The 26,301-nt window shown below is 32.9% G+C and overlaps 1 long non-coding RNA gene, 1 other non-coding gene and 1 pseudogene across 16 annotated transcripts in view; 1 reads left to right on the plus strand and 2 right to left on the minus strand.

Moving 5' to 3' along the window:
* Positions 1-26,301, minus strand: part of LOC127120067 (uncharacterized) — a 180,549-nt gene that overhangs the window by 49,693 nt on the left and 104,555 nt on the right. For 3 of the 15 annotated variants that reach the window (XR_007803040.1, XR_007803033.1, XR_007803037.1), the window contains exons 4-5: positions 15,600-15,708; positions 14,238-14,511 (exon numbers count right to left, since the gene is read on the minus strand). This is a non-coding gene — a long non-coding RNA (uncharacterized LOC127120067). The other 12 variants (XR_007803034.1, XR_007803043.1, XR_007803038.1 and 9 more) reach the window with 12 other exon arrangements.
* On the minus strand, positions 16,458-16,574 carry LOC127124568 (U5 spliceosomal RNA). Its single transcript, XR_007804044.1, has one exon. It is a non-coding gene; the product is annotated as a U5 spliceosomal RNA (small nuclear RNA).
* LOC127124782 (uncharacterized) lies at positions 17,382-17,569 on the plus strand (annotated as a pseudogene).

Consider the following 26,301-nt stretch of genomic DNA (forward strand, 5'->3'; position numbering starts at 1 on the left):
TCCGAACCCAAAACACACTCGAAAGGGCAGACGTGGAGCCCGACAACCAATTGATGGAATTATGTCAGCATCCGAACCCAAAACACACAACAGCATGCAACAAGAAGAAGGGTCTCAATTGCAACTAGGGCAAGAGAAAAGGGAGGTCTCAATCGCAACGAGGGCGAGAGAAAAGAATTAGTGTTAGTGGTTAGTCAAACTCGGCAAGACATCGCGTCTCGTGCCTACGTATCTCACCTGAACGTGAGAATCAGAGTTGCCGTAGTTCGGCTAAACTATTCCTGTTGGTTTGTGTTTTTTAGTGGACGACGTCACTACGCAATCTACCGGATGCTCGACCTTTGGAGACTTACTCACCTGTAGTAGAAGGAGTTGACGTATCCTTAAGAGGGGATAATGTTTGTTTGTGTTTTAGGAAAGCTCAAGCAAGAAAGGAAGTCCTATACGAAGGAACCGTGCTACCTTAATTGACATGCAAACGAGACTACGCGGAGTCTAGCAAACCTAGGGGATACAATCACACCACACAAACATATACAGCATGAAATAAACACACCAACAAGGGGCTCAAACATCAGGGCTAGGCTTTAGTCGAGGGGTCATATCAACCTCAACAAACAAGCCTCTGTATCGGGGTCAGGTTAGCTCTTAACCTTGCCATTGAGGGGCTAAGGTGAAGCTAGATGAAAGGTGATGAGGGGTGTGCCTCATTGCTTCTATCTCAAGTCAGAGAGAGCATCAGACAAGGGAGCGTGGGTCCAGAATGGGGGGACCCTTCTACGCTCAGGACATAGACTCGACTGTACAATGTACAAGATCTTGGGCTTGGATCTCAATGCTACAACCATGTAATGGGAGCAAGGAGAAGACTCACAGAATAGTGGGGGATAGATTGCTTATCCCTACCTTCCACCAATTGCCTCAAATGAGGACTTTCCCTGCTTAGGACAAATATAAACATGCACAAGCATTGCCTCTTAAGGAGGACTTCAGACAGTTTGCCCGGCCAAATAACGGGCCGGGTCTCCAGACTACATGAAGAAGAAGGTGCAATACCTCAATGCTAATTGCTTATAAGCAAAGCAATGCAAGTTCTTAAGAGAACTGAGCAACTAAGGGTACCTGAAAAAGTCAAACAGGATCAGCATCCCATTCAAAATCAAACATACATCAATACAATAATCAATCAACAAGGGACAATCAAACAACAATGTGCATGGCACAAGGCTCGAGTGAAGCAAACATCCTACAAAACAAACACATTAGTATACAATGATCAAAGTAAACATCCAAAATATGAAACAACTTCCTTAAGCATTAACCTTTTAACCTGCAAAATCAAAATCAAACTCAAAGGTAAGCAACAAGACCTCTAGGACAAGCCTAGGGTCCAAAAGAGGGAAAAATGTTAAAACAGCAAGCTAATCATGATCAAATTCAAAGTATTTCACATACAAAGGGATCCCAATTGGTCCCATATTCAAACTATGCTCTCATTTCAATTTATGCAACATATAAGGCAAAAGACGCAATGTGGAGTCTCATACAAGCAACCAGCGAGATCACATTCAAATAAATGCCAACATGGCATCAAAAAATCCACAAAAATTGTGTTCTAACCATAAGGCATTCAACAAGCCACATGTTAATTTTCAAGTCATTTGGACTAGTAGATCAATAGGAATTAATTAAACCTATCGGAGCATGCAAAAACAACATCAAATGAAGCCTACAATTATACACCAACTTCAATTAGATGGTAAACAGTAATGGTGCATTATAAATCAGTGGGACCAAAGCCAAAAGATAGCTACAGGGGTTAAGAATTATCCTATCAATTTTCATGGTCATTAGACTAAGCGTGTGCATATGGCAACATGTAGACTAAAGGTTACACTAGTTAGGCCACAACAATGGTCGGCAGCAAGGAAAAATACTAATCAAATCGAAAATGGATTGCAAAAATCCACAAAAATTCACAGGGGGTGTTAACATGTCAAACAAGCTTCATGCAAAAATTCAAGGCCATTGGCCATAGGGAAGCATGGTAAACAATTAGAGAAACTCAGCATGTCACTTGATGTCACATTATTTCATACTCAAATTTACCAATTCATATATAATAAACCATAGACTCAAAAATTATGAAATCTATGTCAAAAAATCCAGAAGGATGTCAAGAATCAATATCTCAATTTTCATTTAATTTGGATATAGCATGTGGTCTCTATAATTAAAATGGTAAATCATGTAGAAATATGTGTACATTAAAAACATTCTATGGCAATTTATTTTTTTCACCAAGCACAAATTTAGTTTTTTATTCTATAAAAAAGTAGAGAGAAAATGATGATCAACAAAAAAAACCTTGCGTTTTTTGGATTAGAATTGATGATTATATGATTTTTTAAAGTTTTTAAATATTTATTTAACATTTATTTGACATTTAAAATGGATTTAATTAATTATATTATGATGCAGTGGCAAAGGCGTAATTATTAAACTACAACTCAAAACGCTGCGTTGCAAACAGATGAAACGGACGGCTGTGATTTGGCCTGGCAAGGAAAAACACGGAAACGCAATTGAAACGAGGACGGGACGGATCAACGAGCAAAATTTCCAGAAAATGGATGAATGTTCTTCGCAGTTCATCAGTTCTTCGCCTGCGAACTTAGGTTTCGGGCAAATCGTAACAGAAATCCACAATCTCCATACCGATCGAACCGGTTCTTGATCGCGAATATAAATATGTGAACAATTTCATCTATCAATTCGTACACAGAACAAATCGAAAGCAAGAAGGATACGCATCGAAACCTAGATTGACAATAATTCACTCAATTTTCAACGAAAACACAAACCACAAATTGATACATGATCCATGAACTACAATCTACAATATCCCTAACAAGATTTAAGCTATTGCGCGATGCAAAATCCAACCTTCTTGAGTACAGTACCGGCGGAACCGTGCGATCGAGCTTCCAATCGTGAAACAGGTACAAGACGTTGCTTCAGGATGCGTATGATGATATTCTTGCAGCTCGAGAATCTCCGAATCGAACAAATTCTTGGACTGTGATGGAAGCCAGCAGGTTTTACAACAGTTGCAAATCGACGGCGATTTCACTCCAATCTTCCTCAACAGCAGTTCAAGATTACCTGCAAGTCAATAATCAACAGAGAAATTCGCTCCAAATTGATGAAGTCTTGGTGAATGATCCAAAAAATGTTGTGAAAAATTTTGAGCAAAAATGAGAGAAATTGAGATTTTGGTTTTTGGATTTTCTGTTATGATGAATAGTGATTGCAGAGAAAATGTGATTGTGAGATTGTGATTAACCTTTTTTCTGTTATGGATTTAAGTATATATATGGATTCTTAATCCCTCCTTAACCATGATTAAGCATGAAAAAGTGATTAGTGCAAAATAGCTCATGTAGTGCATTTTGGATTTTTTTTCTTTTTGAAGCTTAGCAGCATTTTTAGCAGCATTTTTCAATTGGAAACAATCAAAAATATCCTTTGGGAGCTGGTTGCATTGGCCTCATTTTCAAATTCTCCATATTTCTCATTTTGGACGATTTTGCCCCTCCTTCTAAATAATTCACTTCAAAAATGGCCTTTTGCATGGAGCATTTTCAAAGAAATCCGATTATGCACCATTGAAGTACACATTAAATGGAGTTTGTGCATATAAAGAATTTGCAATTTGGACAATCCATGTGGTAGTTATGGCCTCCTGATTACGGGTCTTTTTTGAACTTCACTGAACCATATTTTGCAAACCGCACATAAGATTTTTGAGTTCTTGGACTTTTTGGAATGGTGAGAACAAGATCTTCAACTTTCATGTTGGACACAATTCCATTTGAAGCTTGTATGATGAAGTTATTTTGAGGAGAAAAAGTTTCCATTTTGGGCAGCTGAAATTACAGGTCCACTTGCCATTTTGGGAAACTGTCTGCCTGAGCTCAATTCCTTCAACCTTGGTCTTTGAAATGCCAAATGAAGTTTATATAGACATGAATGAGACATATTCAACCAATTCCAATCATCAAATCACTGATTAAATGTACAGTTGACCACAGTTGACTTTTATTGACTTTTGGTTGACTGAACAATGACTGGTGACTTCTGAGCATCCAATCTTTGGCCAAACCACTTCAAGATGATCCTTGGACCATATGAGCTTGAAAAATCAACCCTAGGGCTTTGTCCCAATGAAAATGGCACTTGCTTGCTTGATTGACTGATTCTCCTGATCAGTCTGACCTGATTCATCAACTGAGCTTGCACTTGGGCAAATGGACAATGCAATGTTATGCAATGGACATTGTTGATGCTATGACCTAATATGAAATGAATGTACAAAATGGTAGGGTGCAAATTTGAGGTGCTACACCTAACATTGCCCTCACAAATGTCACCAACCCCAACCGCTTCATCTACGATCTGACTGCTCCCGAAGCTACCGAGCCTTCACACGCAAACCCGACTCCAGACGAGTTTGAAGAAATGAAGCAAGGTGATCAGGTTCCTGCACAACAATCAGGCCCGCTCAACCCTTCCGATAACGCAGCTGGTCTATCCTCACGGCGTCGTCGACGAAGAAGGCCAGCAACCAATGATGATATCATGGATGCTATTGATGGTATGCAAGCGCAGAATCTCAAAGTGATGCAAATGATGCGCCAGATGCAACAACAACAGGAAGCGAGAAATGCCATAACCGACCAGCGGTTCACTGAGTTGCTCAGCAGGTTTGACGACTTAGAAGTACGTCAACGATCACCAGGTCCATGAACAAGAGGCGGCAGACAGCATTGATTTTAGTTTCTTTTTCTTTTTTCTATTTCTTTTGTTTTCTTTGAAACATTAGGGACAATGTTCCAGTTAAGTGTGGGGGGAAAAACCTTGTTCTTTCAGCCTTCCTTTTTCAAGTATGTTATTTTCCCTTTCATTGTTATTTCCCTTTCTTATTATTATGAAAAAAAAAGTTTTATAATACATATTTATTTTAAATTAAGTCCCTAGTGTGAAAAATTTCCTATTATCTATTCCCCTTAATTTTCTTGAGCCATAACAAAAATTTAACACAATCAATAAATATAAAGGTTGTTTATTTTATCAAACTTGAGTGAAATCAAGACAAAATTATTACCATACCAACGCTCTAAACAAACCTCAACATGTTAGATCAGAAAAGTACCTATTATACCAACCCCTTGAACTTTTAGTTTTATAGTAACCCCGAGTAGTTTATACAAGAAGTCAGCACCATCTTAATAGCAAACTACGTGGAGAGCCGATGAATATAAGTGAATGATTCCCAAAACAAAAAAATATATATATATATCAGGAAATGCACTAATTAAGTTAGGTGATCCTTACCAGATCATTTAATCTAAAGGTTGCAGATCATACAAAAGCATGATACGAAAGATCCATTATGAATTGGTTCAGCAGGTATCTGGTACTGAACTTGGTAGGGCGGACTACGGTCTGATCCCCCGCAATTTGCAATGGACTAAATAACGAAGTTATCCAACTTATGTACCAGAACTTCAAGCTAAAAAGGGGATCAAAATCACTAACCGGTCACTCCACTATGTGCGCGAAACGATAAAGGGCTTAATGTGATTTCGCTAGAATGAAAACGGGTGAAATAAGAGTAAAGGAACTAGGCTAGTTATAGTAGCATGACTCGAACTGGTTTGCATAAGGTGAGGTTATCTGAGGTTGTAACGGTAGTTGTTGATGTCAAGATTAAACCCAGGATACTTCTAAACAAGCTTTACTTGCAACCTGGTACGAATTGATGTGTGTTTTGAAATTTCATCTGACCAAATTTTTAAAACGATTTCTATATTGTATCTTGCTTGAGGACAAGCAAAGGTCTAAGTATGGGGGAATTTGATAACATGAAATAATTTCACATTTTCGAACTCGATTTAATTAAATTATATTATTATTTGTTCCGATTCATTTCATATTATTCGATATTACTTGGTATTTTCCCTTCTATTTATCTCAGGTAACTTATTTGAAGCATAAGTGAAAAAGGAAGAAAAGGGGGTGCAAAAAGAGAATGAGAAACAATTCCACTAAAGCCCAACCCACAATTATCAGCCAGAAGCGTTGAAGCTGTGACGAGTGCCACACAAGGTGTGACGAGCGTCACGCCTCCAGCTAAGTGTTACGAGCGTAACACAAGGTACGACGAGCGTCACACCCCCATTCCTATATTTTTGGGTTTGACGCGTAACAGAAGCAACGAAAGCACGTTCCTCCTCTTTCTTCGCTTGACCAATTGACGTGAGAAAGCTACCAAAGGGAAACGGTTACAAATGAGAGTAATATAAATAGAGCCAAAGATCCAACCCTGCAGCTCTCTCACGCTCATCTCAATTTTCCAGTTTTCGGCACAACATTATTTTCACTACTTTTTATTATTTTCAGCACTTACTTTCCTAGCAATTTTTATTTCCTTTTCTTTTCCAGTCAATCTTTCAAGCACTTAATTAATTTTTCACACAATAGTTTCTACACCGAAAACTATTGTGTATCTTTTACTGGATCTAACCTTACGTTAGATCATAGTATTTTATCCCTTCGCTTTTATTTTGCTGTCCGATTTAAGAGTTTAAGAACAAATCCAACCGGTCTGTGGTGGAGTGTTCAAGATTGCTATTAATTATTCAGGTTCTTTAATTTATTGTTTTAATTTATATATGCCCCGCATTTCTGTTTATTTATATTGTTTGCCTGATATGGTTTTATTTAAGCATGATAATTGTTTAGACCTGTTTAGCATGTCCGGCTAATTAATTTAGATATCGGTATGTAAAGTAAGCGGAATAAGGAATCAAAAACCAAGTTGGTTTAATTTCATTTAAAAATAAATCACTCTTTTTATAGTCTCAATTTACAGGGTTAATCCCAAAGTTTTTGTACGAGAGTAAAAGACATAAAGAAGTTAAAATTAATAGAACGAAAGTTTGAGTTTTTAACTGGACAGTGTAAATTGGACATTAATTCTAAATCAGGGCGAAAGCAATTTTTAGAGTTAATTAAATTCTAATCTTTTTCAAAAAGTATTTTTAAAGGTTAAATGTGAGGACGAGAGTTAAGCATTTAAGTTTAATTATATAATCTAAGTCAACAGAGCGAGAGTTTGAGACGAGGGTGTTTAAACGGTTATTATTTTAATAAAAAGAGTTTCTATAGATTCTATTGTTTTCAAAAAGCGATTTTGGACTTAACTAATAAGTGACAGCTACGTTAATATAAAGTCATTGTCTATTCAACAGAGCGAGAGTTTGAGAAAAGGTTTTTAATCAATAGTGTCTACTGAAAAGATTTCTTTTAAAACCAAGAAACCAACGAAGATTTGATTCCCTAATTACGACGAACTACATACCGATATCCGCTTAATTAATATTTAATTTAGATCTAATTTTAGTTTTACTTTTCCCCAAAACAATCAAAGTATCATCCGCCTTAGCTTTACGAAGTAACCTTAGAAAACGGTATATCGATTCATAAGTCCCTGTGGGATCGATATCTTTTAAAACTACGCGATAGAACAGTGCACTTGCAGTTAGTACCCCAATTCGACTCATAAAGTCGCGATCACACAGTTTGTGTTTGAGACAAGGTATTTGATTGATCCAAGCCAACGAGCTTCGTCATCAAACGCCCAACAATAATCCCCGCTCAAGAACAATGTCAACCCACCCAAACCCAAAGACCAACCTCACATCATCACCCTACCATATACACCCAACCACCAAACACCCAACCTCGCAACCAATTCATGTCACACACCCAAACTCAAAACCAAGAATCAAACCCTAACCACCAACAATCATACGCAACCATCATAATAGTCTATAGCCTAGATGATTCATATGATTCAGCATCATACCATCGTAGCCCCCCACCAATGAACATATAAACATCTCATCGCCACAACACCCAACCATTGTTTGACTTTATTACAGCACATAAACCATTGCTTCATTTCCAAAATGATTCAATGTCCCAATTCGGGAAACCATATCGTCCACAATCCACCCAACCACAACGACCCAACCACGACAACATGGACACCGAACTCAATTACGGAAGCGCCATTAGCGACAACCCCCATCTATTGGTGACGAATGATGACAAATCTATCAAATATCACTGAACCTTCCACCAGACCTTCACACCAGCCATCATTGCATCATGCCAGCACTCAAAGATCCCAAACACCTCACAGAAATCGTGGGAGACCTCGAAGACAGGCTACCTGGATGTTGAACATGAGGGCGTTTCAATCGGGCGGATCATTGATTTTCTTGTCAATTTTATGTATTTTTACTTTATAATATAATATAATTTTTAATTTAAGTATTTAATTAAATTAATTATAAATTATAAATTATAATTTTTTTTTTAAAATATGGAAAGTGCATGCGTCACATGCATTGGCGCATACACTGATGTAGTATATGCATGCGCCAATGCATGCGGCTTCAAGGTAAGCATGCGCCAAGGCCATTGACGCATATGCTCATTTGCAATGCATGCATGTGCTAATGACTTGGGTGCCTCCTTTGAATGCGAATTAGATGCGCCAATTCAATTGACGCATCAGTAATGAAAGGTGGTTGTTTCGGTAATTAATTTAAAAAATAGATTATTTTATTATTTTATTTAAAAAAGATGGTTATTTTAAGAAAAAAAATTATACCTTTTCCGTTTATAAAAATATTTGTAGCAAAAAATACATTCTTTTCAATTTATAACATTATATTTTTTCATATATAAAATTAAAGTCCATCATAAAAGTATTTGAATTTTTCCCGTATATAAAAGTTTTTTTCATATATAAATATATTTGTATCATATATAGTTTATTATATTATTAATGACAAATAAATATTATTATAACAATTTAAGATAAATTTCTAAAAATAATGAATTTTCTTCCGTTAAAAGTAATCCTTTTATTCTTTAATACTTTCAAAATAAATCATTTTCCCAAATATTCTAATAGATATATTAAATTGAAAATAATAAAATAGATATGTTATATGTTATTTTAATAAATCATAATATTTATAAAAGTAATGTTTTTTTTCGATTATGTAAAAATTAATATACGTGAAATAATTAAGAAAATAATATATTTATATTAGTTAAGAAAAAAAAAGGTGATTATTACCAATTTATTTGAATGACACACTCTTAATTATATTATTTAATCTATCAAACAACTTTCATTCGAATTTTAAATAAAATAAATAATTTATAGTTTTATATATACACAAACAATTTGTTGGAATTTTTATTATTAAGACTCAATTTTAGTAGGAATATACACCACAAAAATTAAAAACAGAACCTATGTATTTTTCAAACTTTAATCTTTTTTAAGTTTTTTCTTATCAAAATCCCCATGTTTTATTTTGACACAAGATCTCAAATTTTTGTATGCACAACAAAATGGCTATTCTATTTGTACAGGTGTTAATTTATTTTCTCTGAGTTTGAAATCGCAGTCTTTCTATCTTTTTAAATATTTTTCCCCTTTAGCAGAAATAATTTCCTTATTCAAAATAGCGGAATTGTTCTTGAACTTGAGTAGTTTTGATGTATGACTTCAAGAAGGATAAACATTATTAAATGCCCCATTGATGACTTTCTTTTCATCTAATACATCAATGGATTTCACTGAGGTGGATAAATCATCAAGTGGTTTTCTTCCTCCAAAATCAACATTATAAAAATAATTAATTTCATAAAGATAATCACATAAAATCACAAAAATTTACCAATTTAACTGATACAAACTTGATTTCCCAACATATTAAAGTTCAAAAGCACAAAATATAGAAAATCAAATATTCACACATGTTATATTGAAGTTAAATTGATGTTATCGCTAAAGCTTCATCTGAATGATCATCAAGAAGGTAAAAAGTCAAAGACTCAAGTAAAGAGTGTTTGCTTATACTAAATATAGTTGTAAAGTCCTCTAGTATTTTTCTCCATTTTTCATCAGGAACAACCTAGTGGCGATTGTACAAATAATTAAGAAATTATAGAATTTAAGGAAAGAAATATTCATAAAATAATAACCATCATCGACAAAAACATCCAAAGTTCCAAAATGTAAAAAGTAAGGGTGGTAAAAGGATACAATTGTTTGTTTTGCAATCACAACATCATAACTTCCATGCAAAAAGAGTAAGTCAGTAACATTTTGATTCAACACAAACAATGAAATTAAGCTGAATCTATAAAAAAAAAACTAATTACTCTAACATCTAAAAACTGTTAGTCTCTAGAACTTGATCTGATTTTGTTTGAAACCTGATTACTTGTGCACACTGATATGATAAAGGCAAGTTGTTTGTGTTTTATTTTTGTAACCAATTAGCCAAAAGTCAATCCTGAAAAATATTATCCCTTGTTTGAAAATCTCATTGAGCCTATTTATCTCATTTTTTGTTTATAACACATTAAAAACCTAAAAATGAAAAAAAAATGTTATCACCCTATTCAAATGGTTGAAAAAGTCTTGTTTGAAGTTGTGTGAGATTATATAATTATAGTTTTGATATTTCATTCAAAAGTTGGCAGAAAATAGAAAAAGAAGAAGAAAAAAAATAGGGGGAAAAAAGAAGGATGACAATACATATTCTTTCAATTTGAAAGGTTGATAAAAAAGAGAAAAGAAAAGAGAAATAATCGCAAGGTTGTTATTGAAAGTGAATGAAGGTTTATTGAGTTCAACTCATGTAGTTTCTTTCAATTTTCTTTTGACCCTTTTAATTTTAGCCTAATACCCCTCAGGATCCATCTCACCATTACATCGGCCAGGTTACAACCCGAATAAAAGTCTTTTTGATCTTGTGCATGTATTTCAATTATGGATGTTAGAGTTTTTTCAAGCTTATGGTAATGCTAATTTTCATGATGTACTTTGAGTGTAAACAGACAACCTAAACACTTGAGAGTTGAGGGAATTTTATAATATGGGATCTTGATGTTTATGATGTGCTCTTTAGTAAACTGTCTGCTTATTTGATTTGAATGTCACGAAAAGTTACTCATTAACACCATATTCTTGAAAATTGGAATTAGGATTTTGCTTATCATTTGTCATCCTGAAAACCTTTGAAATTTCATGTTCGATTTTGTTCTTATTTTTCTGTTCTAAATTTTGAATTTGAAATTTTACTCCGAGTACAAAAGTTTAAGTTGAGGGAATTTGATCAGTGTATTTTAATACACTATCTTTTACTTTGTGCTAAGATTTTTATATGCCTTCTCAAATTATTTTAATTTCTATTAATAGATTTTTGGAAGTTAAGTTGAGTTATGCTTATTTTCTGAATAAGTGCTTATTTTCTGAATAAACCATTATTCACGCCTCCTAGTTGTACAAGTCATAACTTAAGCTACGAAAACCGGATTAACGCGTTCTAATATGCCTTGGAAATCTGAGAGGGTAAGCTACAAGTTTTATGTTGAAGTCAGAAGTAAATTCGGAGTTAATAAGAGTCGCATAATTAATTTCAATTCAGACTTATAAAAATACTTAGTTTTTGGATCATTTTTGTATTTTTTTGGGTCGGTTGCTATTATGACTGAATTCCATTGCTCTATTTGAACAAATTAGTAGTTTTAGGATTCATTATTCAGCATTCGCGACATAGAGAATAAGGCATACGAATTCTATGGAGAACTAATTCCCATAAGGCTGGTCTGTTGTATTCGAATTTCAGTTTGAAGTTTTTATAAATTCCAATTTAATTTTGATTTTCTTTTCAAGTATTCCTATAAAGTTGTTTCCTTAATTCGATTACTTTCATTTGATTAATTTGATTGTTGCTTATAGGATAGAGTTGATTAAATTCGATTCTTTGTATGATCCTTAATTATAATCACGTTAGCGTAACTTTTTCGTTATCGTGTTTGATTAAGTTGTGTTTGTTTAGTTCGCGACTGCTTAAATCTGTTTACTTAATTAGGAAATTAGGAACACACATCGTATAATACCAATTGCGCTTGTCAGTGGGTATTGTAATCGAATATGATTGAATCCGCTTAGGGAATTGAAATCATAAGAATCGATGATAAAGTCGGATATTGAAACAGCAGATTAGCTTATTTATCAATTTTGTTTTTACCTTAATCATCTTCTATTTAAGTTATGAACCTAAAAAATTCCTCATTGTTACGATCATTTGGTTAAAACTTTCAAGAATCCCTGTGATACGACTCGAATGTTGCTTCCGTTTTACTATATTTTTAAACTCGTTTTTGATCCGTATGCGACAGAGGATCAGCCATCAATAACACTAAAAAAGTTTCATAGTAGATCAGATAGAAATAATATGATGAGAAATCGTGTTAAGAGGAATAAGACATGGTCATCATCTCTGCTAAGTAGGAGCGTCAGCATAAGATCTAGGCAGATAAATCTGAACCATATAATCCAAAACCTCAACTTTAAAAGCATGGTGTGTATATGCTTGAGGTTCAAACTATGACATATCCTGAAGGTGCACATGACACGTCAATATTGACACTTTATGAAGAAAATGTGGCCATACATATTCCGAAGGATCGTATTATATGTCATTCCATTTAGAAAATTTTACAATTTATTCTCTTTTTCTAGTCTAGTGAAGTCCCACTTAAATTGTTGAGAAAACTTCAACAATAATAGTGAACCTGTTAATAGATTCAAATACATCAAGCTCTCGTTGAATTTAACTTTGATATTAAATTCATTAAGATTGAATATGTATGAACCTGAAGAATGGTAACTAAAATAAATGGTCTCAAGCAACCAAAATAACTTATAATTAGTGATAGAAAATTCGCAACAAGCAAGAGGAAAGAAATTTGCTTATTTAGTTCGATAAAAGTGATCTTCTATAGGGGATAGAGTGATTATCCGATTCATTATACTTCCTAGAATTGTTACAAGAGATTATAAAAGAGTTATAGAGAATGATAAAGATACATATTTATAATTTCACAAATTCGATAGATCCATAACGGGCCTAAAACACGTCTCATTAAACAAAAGAATTCATGAATTGATGACTATGAACCACCCAAACTAGACTTGCTATCCTAAAAATTCCGATCGGCGGACCAAACTACCGCCTCCTATCGCAGGTCGGCCACTGAAGCTCTGCCCCTTTATTGGTCGTCACCGTCGCACTATGAACCATTGGTTCTGCCATTGCAGCTCCATCACCGGTCGTGGTTTTTTCCGCCGCCACCGTGGTTATGGCGCCTCCCTTTACCACAACAAACTCAACACGACTACCACTGTCTTGTCGAATCGTCACTCCGTGAATTCTACGTCATTCGTTGGTCTTGATGGTGCTTTTCGTCTTTCTTCAACTTTGGTTTCTACAACTTTTACAATTATTCACTTTGACTTTAAACTATGGTGATGTCAATTAACCTATAAACCACCTTGTTGCTCTCTATCATATTAAAAGCATTATTCGACAACCTTGATAAAGTTCAAGCCACACTTGAACGTTGATCTTTCCACTTGGATCCACTTGCTTTCAACTACTTTTTCTGCTCATGTAGTATAATAAACCCGCACATATGATTCTTTAACCATATTTGACTCTACTGCTTTCAAATGCATCCATGATGATCTCTATATTTGAGTGTTGCAACCTTTCAGCCACATTTAAAGCATATCTATCAAAGACAACATAATCGTATCTTTGAGATGGTATAATCTGCTTCCTCTATTTATCACGATCAAATGATAATCTGAGACCTATGTAATTGTTCTCTCACTACTATTAGTATCCATAACAGGAACCTCCACTTCAAACTAAGTTTTCCCTGCTATAGTTTTTAAAATTTTCATCTCTAGGTCTTTATTCTTCCTCCCATTCTTCGGCTCGCTGAAAGTAATACATATGTGAACGGTAAACTTTGGTCCTCCAGATTCTACTTCCCACAACTCATAACCTCTTCCATCTCTTAGATATTCATTTAAGACATAATTCACAAAATAAATAAATAAAAAATGATAAGAAGGTCGCTAATTTGATTGCTCTAGAATAAATGTGGTTCTCTGATGTTATTTGATATAGACGATTGGCTAATCTTACCACCACAAATTTCAACATAATTGAGCATGAGGAGACAAGAAGTTCTAGGTCTAGAAACCCTAGAACCCCATAATAAAAGGTCAATAAAGGCATCACATTAAGTAAGGTACACAATTTCTAACTCAAAATTGCCACACACCTTTACATTCGACTCTTATTAACTTGGGCATCAGAGTGTTTGCAACTATCACCCCTATACTGAGCTAGAGCAACCAGACAATATTGGCATGACGGAATTCACCATCAGATCCAAATCCACTACTCCATCTGTGAATTACGAAGGACTCGTTGAGATTCTGACATAATGTACATAAGGAATTGTTTTGTAGTTCAATTGTAAAGTATTTCGCTGGAAAAAAATACAAATTAGTTCAATGGATATATCTAGTAATGAATTGTTGTATCAAGTAGCAAATGACTTGTATGAAGCAATGCAATTTGCTATGTCATTAATAAAAGAGCACTGTGTGAAAGATGATTTTGCAATCGTTCCGCTAGTTATATTTAATTGTTGCAACATTGAAGGATATTATCAATAACCTAATTCAATTCTATGAAGGCATAAGGCTATGTTGCTATAACTTACAAAGTTATGATAGATTGGAAAATCTATGAATTTTTTGATAATATTCATTCAATAATGGGGATACTTCAAATTCAACATCCATCTTCTTCAATGGTATGATCAACTTCGTCTTCTTTGACACTAACTATATATAATAGCAAGAAATTTACCCTTCATTCAAAAATAATAATGCAGCACATACAGCTAGTCTCTCTTAATCAATGTAAGCATGTGGTAGCAACATGAATTATCCTTAAAATTTTGTAAGCTTGTCACACTTGTTCCAAACATGGTGCTTTGTTATACATGCCATGATAATAATAATAAAATGGGAATGAGGTGTATAACTGAAATGTCCTCCGAGTGTTGGTATAGTAAACCTCAATAGTCACTTTGTTTCTTATTAACAAATTCACAATGTTGGGTTGACATGTGACAAGCTTACATATTCAAAGGAAAATCATGCATGCACCATATGCTTTATACCATGATTAACAAGGGTTACCTATTTTATTTCTTTATTATATGAAATTAATAATTATCAACTTAATAATTATCAACCAATTTCATGAGTAATGGACACACTTATGTTTTATACCTCGTGTTTCGTACTATTCACTCTGACAATTCTGATGTGGGACTTAGATAACATTGTATCGGTTCATTCTAAAGACAACAGTAAATTATCCAGCTACTTGATTTCTTTTGTCCCTCAATGCATTTCCAACGGTGATTTTTCATATACGAGTAACAAAATATTCAAGACCAAACTAAGACAGAGTAGAGTGTCTAGCCATTGATTATCGGTAACAATTAATAATACAAACATACGACGAAAAATCAACTGAACCGAATGGGAATGAGGTGTATACCTAAAATGTCCTCCGAGTGTTGGTATAACTAAAATGTCCTCCGAGTTGGAAACTAGAATAAGTAGAATTCTAAATGCCAATCATGGGGAACCCTTTTATATCTTGAAGTCTACAACCAAAATACATAGCATAATGATAAGCAAAATATATTTGGGAATTCAAAATGAAAGCCTAATACATAGCATAATGATAAGCAAAATATATCTAGGAATTCAAAACGAAAGCCAAAACAGATGAACGAACTGAAATCAATAACTAAAGCATCCCAATCAAGCGACAATTGAATTTCAACGCAAATATAGCACATGAATAAGAACTCACCTCACAAGAGAAGAGGAGCACACATATATAGCACATGATTAAGAACTCACCTCGCAAGAGAGAGACTTTACCTTATTGTACAAACGCAGGTCAGCAGATTATGCAAGCATTATAAACAAAAATACCAAATTCCAATGAAAGATAAAACAAACTGTACTCTTTATTGAACAACAAGGTGATCCATTTAACCTTTTCAAAGAAAAATACATACACCCTGCAAGAATGGTTAAGCACATAGGAGTATACAAACTGAGCGACTGCTGAACATTTCAAGATTTCAAACGTTTTATCCAATCACAGGAAAGGATTTTCAAAGGCCATCATAAAAAAGTTCTCAATCTTGTGTTCTCACTTCTAGGATGGCGGAGAGCCAAATTTCCACCATACCGGCCGCCGGCAAGCCCAAAAACCAACATGTGCTTCTTCTAATGCAACAAGGAAACAGAAACATTATAATTCAGCTGTTAAAGAATCAGTATTCATTTCAATTCAGAATAATAAATAGTATAGAGAGAGAAAATTGAACTAAAATTGCAGAGCCCTCAATATAGAGGACTCTTCCAAAAACTAGCGTATGCCGCTAATTGTGACGCTAACACGGTATTCTTTAGTAAAAGGCGAAAGAATAGTTCGCTATGTCATCATCACACGGCTCCGTGATTGCAATAGGTAGATGTCATTTCATTTTATATATGAAATCCTAATTTCTTTTATCCATTAGATGATGTGGGATTTTAATGTTAGATACCCACTCACTTGACCATACCTTTTCTAAATCTGAAGCCTTTCGCGGAACAAATCTTTGGGATTATAGGCTTCTAACTGTATAAGTCCTAATCTAACATGTTTATACTATATAGTATCCTACAACATTCGTTCAAACATTGATTTGAAAAGATATTTTATGCTAATGACAAGAAACAGCACAAAGTAATGGCTTCACACTAATCTAGCGATAATTGAATTTCAACACAAATATAGCTTGTGAATAAGTACTCACCTTGCAACAGAGAAGCTGTATTGAACACAAGTTTCAGCAGCATGCTTTTGTCCTGGAAGTTGTTAACATGGCAAATGAATAGAGCAAATAGCAATCATCTATAAATCAAACCAACAATGGTCTATAAAGTTATGCAATCATCACAGGCCTAACATATTTGCATAAACATACAATATTTACACCTAATTTTATAATAATAAGAATGCTGCTCAGAAATGATCTACAAAACCCCAAATGAATAATAAAATTGAAATTCCAAGATACACCAGAGAAACTTCAATATAATTACACAAACATAAACAATATACAATAAACATCAAATCATCATTATGCACCACTCTTGTGACATTTTTAACATAAATAAAACTAGAGTTACAGCAAAAACTATTATATTCCTCCCACATCGTTGAAACCCAGAAAATCTTAAACTTTTATATATCTCAGTCTAACTGCTGATGAATATGACCTTACTTGAACAGGATCTGTTCTATAGGCTCGTACTACTGTGTCCTTGATTTCTAAGGAGACAGGAACATAAGTCTGGTGGATGAATCATGACCGTGTGATCAGAGCGTGATTAACGGTCCAGATGATCTGCATGTTGTGGTCATCATCCAACTGGGGTGGTCACACGGTGTTCTGACAGACTCAAATCCTTTTTATTTTTTTGCAAAAAAATTGATTATACCTTGCTTGGTTCCTAGAAGGAAGATGGAAGCTTCTCGTTGTATTTTCCTTATGGTGTTGGTGAAGTCCTTATCTCGTTGTATTTGGCTTATGGTGTTGTTGATGCAACTGGAAATGGTAACAGTAAATTAGAGAGCTAGGGCTCTTTCTTCTTTCATTTTTTGGTTTGGTAAAGTCATTTTTTTTTGCGGAGTTGCCACATAATGTTTAATTATAATGATGAATATTAACATTGTGATAATGAATGAATATCATTTATTTTAAACAAAAACAATTCATTAATTTTTGAAAAATTCCTTAAAGTAATCAATTATATCATACTCAGTAACCATTGGCACTATATCTAATAATTTTAATATCTAAAAGTTGAAGGTATTACAAATATTAATTTTGAAATAATATTTTGTTAAGTGACTTATGATTATCTTTTGATGGGTTATAAATTTTATAATTAATTTTGAAAAATACAATACACTATCAAATGATGTTTAAACTCAAGGTTAACCTCAATATTATCATTTGAATAAATTAATTATAATAATTAATGTTAAATATTAATTTAATATATTTTATTAAATAATTTTATAGTATATAGATTCACAATTCGTTTATCACTCTATCATATAAAAATAGTATTCACTGTATGTCCTTTTAAAATACAATCTAAGGTGGAAAGACATATATTTTTCTTCCAAGTTGAAAAGGCATATATGATACACAAATCATAAATAATATGCATTATTTCCCCGCAGTTTGTGGAACTAAGACGGATGTGTGAGTTTTTTTAATGAACAATGTTAACATTCGCATTCTATAATCAACTTTCTTGTATGCTCGAGCATGAGTGACTTAAGCGTTTGTTTGTTTGCAATAGATTGGATGCGCATGGATCAAACTCTAGCAGTTAAACATTACTTTTATGCTCACGCATGGAGGCTTAAACTTCGTTCACGGTAGAACGGAAGTAATGCGTCCTTTCTGAAAAGGTTTTAAATAGAAAATGATGCCCAAAGGCCAAAACTGAGTTTGATGAGGTGAGTTTGTTTTTATTCTGAAAAGAAAGTAGTGATTTGAATCATATTAAATCCTATGAAATATGGAGGTGAACACGATGAGTAACTGGGTCATTCGTCTCATACCCAAAGATATTCAGAATGAGGATAAGAATGTTTCATTCTCACCCCTTATCCATTGCTTAAGGCTTGTGACATACAATTCTAATCGTATTTGGTAATTGGTTTTGAGTTTATTCACGAAATGATTTTAGTCTTACTGAAATAAAGAAAACAAAAGGAGAAAAGGGAAACCCTAGAAGGTTGAAGTCTGATCTTCAATATGCACCTCATATCTTTATAGAAAAGTACTTAACAATTACCTGATTTAAATTGCACTAAGGTCTATGAATAAAGGTGAATACGATGAGCAACTAAGTCATTCATCCTGTACCCAAAGATATTCAGAATGAGGATATGAATGCACTACTCTCACTCATTCTCTATTACTTAAGGCTCATGACGTGCAATCTGAATCATAACTAACGAATGTTGGTGCTCCTTTGCTTATTGATCCTGCTGATGTAATATTGTTAGTGAAGAAGAAACTTGATAATCATTTGATTTGAGTTGCGCTAAAGTTTATGAACAAAGGAGAATACTTTGAGTAGGTAGGGCCTATACAATTCTAATCGTATTTGTTAATTGGTTTTGAGTTTATTCACGAAATGATTTCAGTGTTACTGAAATAAAGAAAACAAAAGGAGGAAAGGGAAACCCTAGAAGGTTGAAGTGTGATCTTCAATATGTACCTCATATATGTGTAGAAAATTACTTAACAGAAACCCTAGAAGGTTGAAGTGTGATCTTCAATATGTACCTCATATATGTGTAGAAAAGTACTTCAATATGTACCTCATATATGTGTAGAAAAGTACTTAACAGTTACATATACTCAATATTCATGGGCAATATATCCAATAATCCTAATGTCATTGTGGTTGATATAGTTATAATTTGATGAGTTTTAATCTTATTATTCCTTAAAACAAAATTCATATCGGTCCAATGAATATAATTTATTTTAAACAAAAAAAATTCATTAATTTTTGAAAAATTCCTTAAAGTTATAAATTACATCATACTCAATGATTATTGGCAATATATTCAATAATTTTAATATTATTATTGTCTGATACAATTCTAATAGCTATTTAACGAACTTTAATGTTATTATTCCTTGAAACAAAATTTGGATTGGTCCAATGAAAAAATATTTAATATTTTTTTGTCATTTGGTTAATAATATCTTTTAAATAGGTTTCAACTTTTTATTATATTATAATAAATATACAAATGAAAATTTGGTTACAAGTAAAATATTATGCGTAAATAATTGAACCATAAGAAAATTGAGTGATTGAATTTTTGAGTTGGCATAACTCGTCGATTTAGACTTATTACAAATTCAATCAATATATTTATTTTATAAAAAAATAATTTAATTATTAATATTCTTATTAATAATTTAATATTTATAAATTTAAATAATATCATTTTCGGAATTTAACAACAACAACAGGTCAGCAAATCCATTTTTTTCTAGCTAATTATTTGCTTTGGTTATTTATACATCTTTAAAATATTGTCCTTTGTTGATAGTAATTCATTCCTATTCATTTAAATTCATAGCCAAAAGTTTTATTCTCAAATCCATTATTATTGTTTCTTAACTGTAGTTCTCCTCTTATCATTCAAGCTAAAATCTGTATTTAAAAAAAATGCTCTTTATAGGATTTGATTTTGTTATTGGGCAAAAATTAAGTTGAATAATTTTCTTAAAAGTTGAAGGTATTAGGAATATTAATTTATTGTTTCCTCGACACTTCGATAATAGGGTGTTTCGACAAGAACATGCTTCGACACCATGAATTATAATTTAACAAAAAAAGACATTATCTTCATTATGGAAAAAGTGATAATCCTAGACTTGATAATATTTCTAAATTATTGTTTGCTCAAGTATGAATAGAGCTACATATACAAATCGATTAATCAACTCATACCAGACACCAAAAACATTAATTTAAAGGTTTAATAGGTACTATCACTCTACCATCATCTATCCTAGAGGAAAGCTTACAATAAAATAAACCATGTCGTTCTTAAACCAGAAATCAAAATTAAAGTAAAGTATTGTAGTTTAATAATTTTACTTCACATGATATTATTCTCTTATACATCAATTTTGCAAAGAAGGATAAAAGGGAATTATTGGAAGTTAGATATGTTTTTTCACAACGACTTACCTAAGCACTCTAATCAAAGCAGCGAGTTCATAATTTTCATTCAATAATGGGGATACTTCAAATTTTCCATCCATCTTCTTCAATGGTATGATCAACACTAACTATATATAATAGCAACAAATGTACACTTCATTCAAAAAAAAAAATAGCATGTGGTAGCAACATGGATTTTTCCCATTAAATTTTGTAAACTTCACACTTGTTCGAAACATTGTGAAACATTGTGCATTATTAGGCTGATATATATAAATAAAGAGAGTGTTGATTTTGGTTCATAGGCATCAATAGGCTGGCATGTTCCATTGTTGAGGAGCTAAATGGTTTAAACAATGAATTTTAATTTTTTTTTTGAACGTTGGCACCTACAGAGTCTACGTTGACAAGATATGTCTGTGTTAGACATTCCGAGTTGAATATCTCAACGCAAGTGTTGCAAGGTGAATACCTCCATGCAATACAACACATGTTGACACGCAGTCATACTGCCTGCTTTAACTTAAGTGTCGTGAGATGAAAAACATCCATTATAAAAGACATATATATAAAAGATATATATAAGATATACAAATTTAATAATCTCGATCCGTCGAAAATGTATATTTTAGTAAAAAAAATAAATGAAATAATTAAATAATTATCAACCCGTGCGTGGGCACGGATCACGCAATATCTTTATAAATAGTAAATAAATATAGTATAGTGATGGTTAACAAATATATATATATAAATGATATATAAATTAAATAGTTTCGGTCCATCGAAAAGGTATATTTTAATAAATATAATTAAGTGGCCATTTACCCACAACATCGTTATAGAAAGTAAATAAATAAATATAATATAATAATGATTAAGAAATGCAGGTAAAAGATACACAAATTGAATAGAATGTAAAAAAAAAGCTTGAGAAGATTAAAGAGATATGTAAATTTATAAAAGACTAAATTACATTTTTAACCCTCTATTATACACGGTTCACGAAATCAGTCCCTCCATTTCAGTTTTAACCGTTTTGGTCCCCCTTTCTCTTTTCTAATAAATTATTTGATGATGTGTACATTTTTTTTTTAATATGTGACATATTTTAAGTGACATTGATCTTGCTAGTTTATACTCCTACTTTATTTTACATATCATTTATTTTCTTATATTAATTAATGAAAATAATTTTTTTTATAAAAGTATTAAAAACATATTACTCCTACAACAAAAATAATTAATTAATAAAAATAGAACACTAAACTAAATTTAGAAAATAAATTATTTATAAAATTAGAATAAATTTATATATTATTCATGATCTTAATTTGTAAAGAATAAAACCATGAAAATTCAAATCAATTAAAAACAAAATAAACAAAATCATTCACATATATTTCTCCAATAATTAATATTATAAAACTCATTCAAACATCCAACGAATTCTAAACAGTGCATAATCTCTCTAAAGAAGAACGAAAAAAAAAATAGAATAAAACAAACAAAATCATCTATTTCTTTTAGGGTGTGTTTGGTTTGGGATAGATGGAGGGGAGGGGTGGGAAAATTTCTAATAAAATATGTTTGGTACAAATTTTAGGAGGGGATGGGAGTAAAATCCTCAAAAACATAATTTTTGCATTCCTCCGAATTGGAAGATTTGGAGGGGAGATGAGAGAATATGAATTTTGATATTTAAAAAATTATTATATTTACTAAAATATCATCAGTTTAATTTTAGTATTTCAAAATTATTTATTTTCTTTCGTATGTGATTTTTCTCGATTGCTTCCATTATTATAATCATTCTCGACCTTCAAATTATTTTCAAATTTTTGTATTTAATATAAATCATAATCATTGCACTTTTATTTGTATTTTTAATAATTCTTTTTCTGTTTATATATATTCATTTTTTTCTTCTAATACTATTATCCTATCATATTTTTTTATATCAAATTTTAAATCATTCATTTTATTTAGTTTTATTTATTTATTTTATTAAACATTTTGAACCATTAATATTTAATAATAAATTATTTTATGTATTTGTTTTGTTAGATGATTTATCACGATTTAAACGTTGTTATTAATATATAGTTTAATTTGTGTTGGAGAATAATAATTTGAATTAAGTGTACTTAATTTTTTAACGTTATGTGGTAAATTAATACTTTTTTAATCATTCAATATTAGAAATTTTATTAACAAAAAAATATGAATAAATTTTTTACATTTAAATATCATATCACTTATATAAGATCATAAAAAACCCAAGTCACTTTTAATTAAAATCTCTTTCTTCCCATTCTTGAAAACTTTAAACAGAAAAAAAACATCATTTGTTTGGTGTGGAAAGCTTCAAAGATCATAGAAAATAAAGTAAGAAATGAACATGAAAATCCAGATATGGGAAACAACGAAAAGATGGAAGCCAGGTCTAAATCATTATCGTCTACCTTTGGATTGCGAATATTTTGTGATGGCGGTGGCAACGAGTTTACGACGATTGAAGGAGGATTTTACATAGTTAAGATCTTGCTGATGTTGATCTCTTAACACCATGGGGACAAGTCTGTCCTTAATGTTATCACTCTTTGACTTTTCTTTGTTGCTACGCTGATGAATGTGAATGGAATGGAAGAACTATTCTACCAGGTACAATGTTCAAAGGAGAATCTCCAATTTCAGTTTCTATATTTTTTCAATTTATTTGTTTCTTTTTCTTTTCAATTTCTTCTTTTTAATTTAACCATTAAGGTTCTTTTTAATCACCGAAATAACCACCTTTCATTGTCGATGCGCCAGTTGAACTGTCGCATCTAGTTAGCATTCAAAGGAGACGCTCAAGTCATTGGCACATGGAGCCAAGCATGTGAAGGCATCACATGCATTGGCGCATGCATGTAGGCATGTGAGTATACGCCATATGCATTGGCGCATGCATGTGCCATGTGTGTGGCGTTTAAGGCAATGACACATGCATGTGTGTGTTGATCTATAAATACAATGCGTATCTCCTATAATTTTTCACACAACTTCTTATCCTCCTTCCATTTTCCTTCAATCTCCTTCAATTTTCTTTTCTTTAAAATATCTGAATATTCATATATTCACAAAAGAAATGTCGATTTAATATTTTCAGCAGTGCAGCCTCCGATAAAGATCTAACTTTGGAATATCGAAACGTTCAAACGTCTTAATAGGACGTTGAACCATTTGTTAGATTGAGAAATTGCAGAGGGTGAAAGGATCAAAAGAATTCAATGGCTTTAATCCACGTTCAACCAAAATGTAGAAGTTCGTGTATGGGTGGATATTAAGACTGACAGGGACGTTCACAGGATGATGTATACTGATCGGAAAAATAGCAAGTGTACTATTTTGCCTGTTATAGTAATAAAGGGGAAATTCCCCGAATGTCGATCTCAAGGACTGCAAGTTAATATTGAGTTCAATTTTTATCGTTCAATTAAACAAAAATTATAATTGAGGTTTTTAAATTCAAAACTACAAAAATAAAGGCAAATGAAAATAATAATAATAAATAAGGGTTTGCAAGGTATGAGGAACAATATCATGGAAGGTGTATGATTTATCACTGTAACAACTCTGAGTCATTATTGCATCAACAAATATCAATTACTACCAGTTCTCAAGGGTATTTTCTCTCAAGTCCTTGGTGAGAAAACTTTTAATCATTCTACCCTAATTTCTATGTCCATAGGCAATTGGGGTGAAGTTAAGCTTTATTATATCAAAAATACTCTAATTCACACAAGGTATCCCTAGTCCTAGGTGATATCTACTGCAGAGTAACCTTATAAAAAACCTTACCAGTGGTGGTCCAGCCTAATTGATAACCATAAAACAATCTCGATTGGTCCGAAAGAGAAAGCATTAAACACATTAAAAGGTTACCGCAAGAATAATATTATAAATGCAATCGTAAACTCAAAGTCATTACAATTCTAAATCAGGGACACCCCCTAGCATTGGGGGATTTAACTACTCATACTGTTCAAAACAAATTCAAGAATAAAAATACACATTACAACTAATTGGATGACTTGGATCTTCAATCGCTTCCGCTCATGAAAATCTTCCGCTCTCCAAATTCTTTGATCTCTGTAATCCTTGACCGTCTGACAATCATGTGTTCGCCTCGTTGCAAGATCCCCCTTTTCTATTGTAGAAACTATCCTAATATAGTGAAAATCCCTTGGCAGAAAGTGGAAATCTCCAAAACGTCCATGCAGCTTAAGCCCGGTGAAAAAACCTGAAAACTGGAAAATTAGCATTTTAGGCTGACACTGGCCGTGTCAGGTTGACACTATCAGTGTCAGGATGATACGGGCAGTGTCAGGCTGACACGGGGCAGTGTCAGGCTAATACAGGCAGTGTCAGCTGAAACGGGCGACCGTGTCAGACCAATGTTTTGGGCATTACTTGTTCTTTCTTGGACTTCCTCCTGACACGGCCCGTGTCAGGTGACACGGGTGGCCGTGTCAGGTGACACGGGTGCCCGTGTCAGGCCTCCTGAACTAGGAAATCTTTTTTTTTTCCGTATGTCGAAACTTTCCACTTTCTCACATTGAACCCATTGGATCTTCTTCGTGGACCTGGAGGGCATAAACACGACAACCAAAGCATAAAATCACGAAAACACAAAATAAAACTGACAATTAATAAAATTGCTTAAATAACTTATGAGAATGAAAATTAACTTTAAAGGTACCATAATGCGTACACAATGTCTAAATATCCTTGGTTTCTTGTCGGATAAGCAACGAAAACATAGTGAAAATGGTGACTGATCACAACCCCAAACTTAGCTCATTGCTTGTCCTCAAGTAATGTCCTATACGACAAAGTGTCACTTCCCAAAATTTGTATTCTTACCATGATACTGCTGAAATCTTCCGTCAACGTCTTCACTCTTCCTTGTATAGTTCCTGCTTTTCCTAATGAGTTTTATGTCCCACTTCCTCATCGAGGTACCGCTTCACCTATCAGCTTACATCACACTCTCACCAAGTCTCTCGGGGTTAAAGTGTTTTCACTATCAATTAAGAATATGCAATATCAACTCATAAGTTTGAATATTTTCTCCTTTCGTATCAACTACACACAACACACAATTTTTGAGGTCTTTCCGGTTGTAACGGGGCTTGGGTTATGGTGTGGTAAATACAAACAAAAAGGAAAACAAGTGGTTTTGCGTTCAAAGTCAATGTTAATATTCTTTTCACTATGTTTTATTCTTTTCTTTTTCAATTACTCGGTTTTTCTTTGATATTCTCTCTTTTTTGTTGCAACTGAGTGCTCTTTCTTCGGTGAGTGCTTCTTTCGAACCATCGACTACATTTCATTTTCTCAATTTTTTTTATGGTCGTTTTTCTTCTTCTTCTTCT

The sequence above is a fragment of the Lathyrus oleraceus genome, chromosome 2 (assembly GCF_024323335.1).
Source record: "Lathyrus oleraceus cultivar Zhongwan6 chromosome 2, CAAS_Psat_ZW6_1.0, whole genome shotgun sequence".
Lineage (NCBI taxonomy): Eukaryota > Viridiplantae > Streptophyta > Magnoliopsida > Fabales > Fabaceae > Lathyrus > Lathyrus oleraceus.